Source organism: Pristiophorus japonicus, chromosome 1, assembly GCF_044704955.1.
Source record: "Pristiophorus japonicus isolate sPriJap1 chromosome 1, sPriJap1.hap1, whole genome shotgun sequence".
NCBI classification, from domain to species: domain Eukaryota; kingdom Metazoa; phylum Chordata; class Chondrichthyes; family Pristiophoridae; genus Pristiophorus; species Pristiophorus japonicus.
This window is the reverse complement of record NC_091977.1, coordinates 425,678,349-425,684,892: the sequence shown is the minus strand read 5'-3', so window position 1 is coordinate 425,684,892 and position 6,544 is coordinate 425,678,349. Positions and strand designations below refer to the sequence as shown.

Sequence of the window (6,544 nt, the reverse complement as noted above, 5' to 3'; positions counted from 1 at the left end):
AAGTCCCGTTCTCTGCTGAGTTACAAACCGTTACTGTTACACCTCAAAGTCACTCTCTGTGTTAGATAAAATATTAGAGCTGAACACTTGCGCAATCAGAGCTGTGTCCTGAATAGAGCAACGTTCACTCAGTAACGGAGCATGATTCCTGTAACCTGGGAAACAATCCTGTTTCTTACCGTCACTCACAGATTGGTCCACGCCGCCTGTCTCAAGAGGAAACTGACCTGCCACTGAGAATCCTCGGATTAATGGCAGGGAGCAACACTGCTCTGCCTGCTATTATCTAAGACTTATTTTGGAAGACTCCTTGACATCATCTCGCAGACCCTTACCCCCGGTTGAGAACCCATGATTGGAAAGAACCCGAACGTGAACACTCTGATCACGCCTCCTCCCCGATACTCACTGGTTCATTTTAATAGTCCGCAATTTTTCAGAGACCTTCTCTAATGAATAATTGGTCAATGTTTCGCGGGGCCCCTGGTTGAGAATCACTGTCCAAAACTACCAAAATGGCATCCACGTCAGTTAGGAAGTGCGCCAGATGGCATATTTATAAAGGTGTTTGTGTACGCACACCTAACGACCACCAGAAGCTTGCAGAGTCGTCAGATCATGTCGTCAATCAGATGTACGGTTAATTTGATGCGAGCGCTGCCATTTTGGAGCTTCACGTTACAGCCTACACCCTCTCTTAACTTCACACAGCTGAACACACATTCAGCGGCCAGGTCGGGTGGCACGATTTAATGTTTTATGTTTTGTAGGTAGACTCTAAAAGAGTTTTTGAAGGAGACCCCTCCCCTTTTACAGGGGGCACTTGTAAAATATATGGTTTTAATGCCTCCCCCCAAAAAAAATCACAAAAAAAACACAAAAAAGAAACAAAAAACATTTTTAAAAAAGAGGCAGTTAAGTGTCTGGAGTGTCCCGCGTCGGCGGCAGTCGGGAGCAGCGTCGGGAGTTCGTTGGTGAGACCTATAAAAGGCACAGCAGGGAGTCCGGGGCCCAGCGTCGGCGGCAGTCAGGAGCAGCGTGAGTCCGTTGGTGAGGCCTATAAAAGGCACAGCAGGGACTCCGGGCCCCAGCATCGGGAGCAGCGTCGAGGAGGTTCGTTGGTGAGGCCTATAAAAGGCACAGGAGGGAGTCAGGAGCAGCGTGAGAAGGTGCGTGGTGAGGTGTACGTGTGCAGCTACAGGGAGAAGGCAATAAAGAAGTAGAAAGAAACAGAAAGGTGACCTCACAGCAAGGGGGTAAGTGATTGGCTGGATTGGTGAGTAGTTTTTCTTTTTTCTCTTCTATAACAGTGAGTAAACTTTAACATTGTTGTTGCCAATTTAAGTGTATCTAAGGGTTAAGTCACGGCAGGAGAGCTCGGTCACGTGATATGCTCCTCCTGTACCATGTGGGAACTCGGGGACACTTCCGGTGTCCCTGACGACTACGTGTGCAGGAAGTGTGTCCGCCTCCAGCTCCTGACGGTCCGTGTTACGGAATTGGAGCTGAGGGTGGATTCACTCTGGAGCATCCACGATGCTGAGAATGATGTGAGTAGCACGTGTAGCGAGCTGGTCTCACCAGAGGTGAAGGGTCCACAGCCAGCTAGGGAATGGAAGACCAGCAGGAAGAGCAGTGCAAGGAATGTAGTGCATCCCCCTGCAAAACAGATACACTGTTTTGGGTACTGTTGAGGGGGATGACTCATCAGGGGAGGGCAGCAGCAGCCAAATTCATGGCACCGTGGCTGGCTCTGCTGCACAGGAGGGCAGGAAAAAGATTGGAAGAGCGATAGTGATAGGGGGTTCGATTGTAAGGGGAATAGATAGGCATTTCTGCGGCCGCAACCGAGACTCCAGGATGGTATGTTGCCTCCCTGGTGCAAGGGTCAAGGATGTCCCGGAGTGGATGCAGGACATTCTAAAAAGGGAGGGAGAACAGCCAGTTGTCGTGGTGCACATTGGTACCAACGACAGGTAAAAAAAGGAATGAGGTCCGACGAGACGAATTTAAGGAGTTAGGAGCTAAATTTAAAAAGTAGGACCTCAAAAGTAGTAATCTCGGGATTGCTACCAGTGCCACGTGCTAGTCAGAGTAGGAATCGCAGGATAGCGCAGATGAATACGTGGCTTGAGCAATGGTGCAGCAGGGAGGGATTCAAATTCCTGGTGCATTGGAACAGGTTCTGGGGGAGGTGGGACCAGTACAAACCGGATGGTCTGCACCTGGTCAGGACAGGAACCAATTTCCTAGGGGGAGTGTTTGCTAGTGCTGTTGGGGAGGAGTTAAACTAATATGGCAGGGGGATGGGAACCAATGCAGGGAGATAGAGGGAAACAAAAAGGAGACAAAAGCAAAAGACAGAAAGGAGATAAGTAAAAGTGGAGGGCAGAGAAACCCAAGGCAAAAAACAAAAAGGGCCACTGAATATAAAAGGGCTGTAGGAGGGGTCAAAACTAGAAATCATGGTTTAAAAACTAGGGTTAAGACACTACCTAAACGCACGCAGCATTCGAAATAAAATAAATGAGTTGACGGCACAAATCATTACAAATGGGTAAGATTTGGTGGCCATTACAGAAACATGGTTGCAGAGTGGCCAAGACTGGGAATTAAACATACAGGGGTATCTGACGATTCGGAAAGATAGACAAGAAGGGAAAGGAGGTGAGGTAGCCCTGTTAATAAAGGATGATATCAGGGCAGTTGTGAGAGACGATATTGGCTCTGATGAATCATTGTGGGTGGAGATTAGAGATAGTAAGGGGAAAAAGTCACTGGTGGGCATAGTTTATAGGCCCCCAAATAATAACTTCACTGTGGGGCGGGCAATAATCAAGGGAACAATGGAGGCATGTGAAAAAGGAACGGCAGTAGTCATGGGGGATTTTAACCTACATATCGATTGGTCAACTCAAATCGCACGGGGTAGCCTGGAGGAGGAATTCATAGAATGCATACGGGATTGTTTCTTAGAACAATAGGTTACAGAACCTACAAGGGAGCAAGCTATCTTAGATCTGGTCCTGTGTAATGAGACAGGAAAAACAAGCATTGTGGATAGAGGTATACCGATGGATGTGGTGTATTTAGATTTCCAAAAGGCATTCGATAAGGTGCCACACAAAAGGTTACTGCAGAAGATAGAGGTACGCGGAGTCAGAGGAAATGTATTGGCATGGATAGAGAATTGGCTGGCGAACAGAAAGCAGAGAGTCGGGATAAATGGGTCCTTTTCGGGTTGGAAATCGGTAGTTAGTGGTGTGCCACAGGGATCGGTGCTGGGACCACAACTGTTTACAATACACATAGATGACCTGGAAGAGGGGACAGAGTGTAGTGTAACAAAATTTGCAGATGACACAAAGATTAGTGGGAAAGTGGGTTGTGTCGAGGACACAGAGAGGCTGCAAAGAGATTTAGATAGGTTAAGCGAATGGGCTAAGGTTTGGCAGATGGAATACAATGTCAGAAAGTGTGAGGTCATCCACCTTGGGAAAAAAAAACAGTCAAAGGGACTATTATTTGAATGGGGAGAAATTACAACATGCTGCGGTGCAGAGGGACCTGGGGGTCCTTGCACATGAAACTCTTTTAGGAAAAATTCAGCTTTTACCAAGATTTGAACTTGGATCGCTGGATTCAAAATCCAGAGTTCTCACCATTACACCATTTAATCCCAAAAAGTTAGTTTGCAGGTGCAGCAGGTAATCAGGAAGGCGAATGGAATGTTGGCCTTCATTGCGAGAGGGATGGAGTACAAAAGCAGGGAGGTCCTGTTGCAACTGTATAGGGTATTGGTAAGGCCGCACCTGGAGTACTGCGTGCAGTTTTGGTCACCTTACTTAAGGAAGGATATACTGGCTTTGGAGCGGGTACAGAGACGATTCACTAGGTTGTTTCCAGAGATGAGGGGGTTACCTTATGATGATAGATTGAGTAGACTGGGTCTTTACTCGTTGGAGTTCAGAAGGATGAGGGGTGATCTTGTAGAAACATTTAAAATAATGAAAGGGATAGACAAGATAGAGGTGGAGAGGTTGTTTCCACTGGTCGGGGAGACTAGAACTCGGGGGCACAGCCTCAAAATACGGGGGAGCCAATTTAAAACCAAGTTGAGAAGGAATTTCTTCTCCCAGAGGGTTGTGAATCTGTGGAATTTTCTGCCCAAGGAAGCAGTTGAGGCTACCTCATTGAATGTATTCAAGTCACAGATAGATAGATTTTTAACCAATAAGGGAATTGAGGGTTATGGGGAGCGGGCGGGTAAATGGAGCTGAGTCCACGGCCATATCAGCCATGATCTTATTGAATGGCGGAGCAGGCTCGAGGGGCTAGATGGCCTACTCCTGTTCCTAATTCTTATGTTCTTATGCTATCCTCTAAATTACATGCAGTGCCAGTATCTGAGTTGGTGGTTGCAACTGTAAAATCGAGTGACGGTGTCCCTTCATCTTCACTTTCTCCTTGCTCTTTCTCCACTGCCTGGGCAGCTTCCAGTTTTTGACTATCTGAAATGAAAAAGCGGCAAGGTTGGGTTGTGGTGAAGGAAGAGGAAAAAATAAGAAGTGCATGCTGACACCATCTGCAGCTTGTAAGTCAGAAGAGTTTGAGGGACAAGAGAGAAGTGGGTTGAGAGAAGGAGGATTAGGTAAATTACACGCCATTATCTCAGCCCCAACTGTCAGCATCGGCATAAACATTTTGGACTTTAAGTTTTGGACATTGCTTTTCATATTTCAGAAGAGCGGACAGCATGCTGGGACAGACCCAGGCATGTTCCACAGGAATACACATCAGGTGGTGCGGATATTCTGGGATGGCTGAAAGCAGATGTCATGTAATGGGAACCCCTCAGTGAGAGATGAAGTAAACTGGTCAGTATTCAAGCCATCGAAATGACTGAGAGCCCCGGAGCGCGCGAACCTCAGGACAAAGGAAGCTATTTGGCCATCCATGCTCGTTGGAGCCTTTATCCCCAGGGAGAGCCCGGTAACAAAGGCACAGGCCGAAGATGTGATTCATTGCTCTTTAGTTGGACTGCCTCAGGCAAAGGACTGCTTTTTGACACGAGGATTCAGCAAGCATTTTTCAGGTGTACGAGAGGCAGTTTGCTGCCATCTCTCTCTCTCCTCTTCTACACTTGCTTGCTTCATTCAATGCATTCAAGGGCCAAGCAAGCCGTCTGGGACAGAGAGAAGAAACCATCTACAAACAAAGAGAGCCTTGCTATTTTGACTAGGAAGCTGACCTTGAGATTGGACTTGGAAACCACAGATTGGTACGAAACCAGAAGATACGCCTCATCAGGAGAAGCAGCGAGTAATCCACAGGGGTAACTGGTGAGCATTATCCCAGCCCACACATCCTTTAGACCACTGCATAGTGTGAAGGGGTGTCATGTTTCTCAACCAAGCCTTAGGGGTTTAGTGGGGAGGTTGCTGCGCGGATCATAGGCGTACGCACAGTCTGTTGGACAGATTCGGTGGTGCCCTATTGAGCCGAGCAGGGGTGTTTTAGTCATGGGTACTTCGCAATAGGGGCCTGTTCAGACGAGCCAGTGTTGTGTGTTGTATTGTGTTTGTTTTATGCCAGTAGATTGTTTTACTGGAAGCAGGTATGTGTTTTAACTTGAATAAAAGCATTGTGATGGTTGAGACTGAAAGATCTGTCCATAACTGAGTATTCTGTTCACTACTATAATTCCCGGGGTCTAGAACTGTTGTAAGGGGAATGATTCGAAACCACCAAGGGCAAAACCACTTACACAACCTACTGATATGTTTTCAACAAGCTATCCCTGGGATCTCTGAATCAATTAAGTGTTAAATTATGGATAGCTGTAGACCCACTTCTATTCGAAACTGAGTAGAGATTGATCAAAATTACTCTTCTTAGGGCCTTTACCACATTCAGAGAAAGGTGATTCTCTTTCCATATGACTGTCTGAATACAACCCCAGGCATGAGAATGGAAAGAACAACATTCTGAAGTGCACAGTAGATTTACAAGGTAGCCCAATTTTTTTTCACAACTTCAAACAACCACTTGAGAAATGTGTCTCAGTAAATGGTACTAAGTCCATTCACACTTTTTCATTGTCAGGCTCCATGGTTAACTGGGTTGTGTATTTCCTCCTGCCTGGGCTTTATGGGAGGGCTGATTAAGTGCCTGTCTCTTCCAGTATTGACATGTGTAACAGTTCAGTATTGAGTGCACAGTATAGTGGTAACTAATTCAGAGAGTGAAAGCTCTGGGGTGCAGAGTATGCAAACTGCATGCACTGTCACCTCACCCTACAGTTTCAAGTGCTGAGAGATCATGCCTGTAGCAGGTTTTTGATACCCTGCCTGAAATTAATGAGCCTGTGAATTAATGTATCATAAGGCCTCAGCTGTTCTGGAGAATCTGAACAGCATTTGGGTTCTCTTGATTTATGTGAGGGCAACCCTTTTAACAGCATTGCTTTGTAGTAAGTCAGGAATGGGAGCAAAAATGGCCTTTTGTTTTCTGCCTGCTGTGATTGTATCATTTTACTGTGTAA

General features: G+C 46.5%; 1 long non-coding RNA gene across 1 annotated transcript in view; it reads left to right on the top strand.

The window, feature by feature from the left end:
• The first annotated feature begins 207 nt into the window (after positions 1 to 207).
• The window catches only part of LOC139275269 (uncharacterized), a 32,149-nt gene continuing 25,812 nt past the window's right edge, over positions 208 to 6,544 (top strand). The window contains exon 1 of the long non-coding RNA XR_011595704.1: positions 208 to 1,169. This is a non-coding gene — a long non-coding RNA (uncharacterized lncRNA). The remainder of the gene's footprint in view (positions 1,170 to 6,544) is intronic.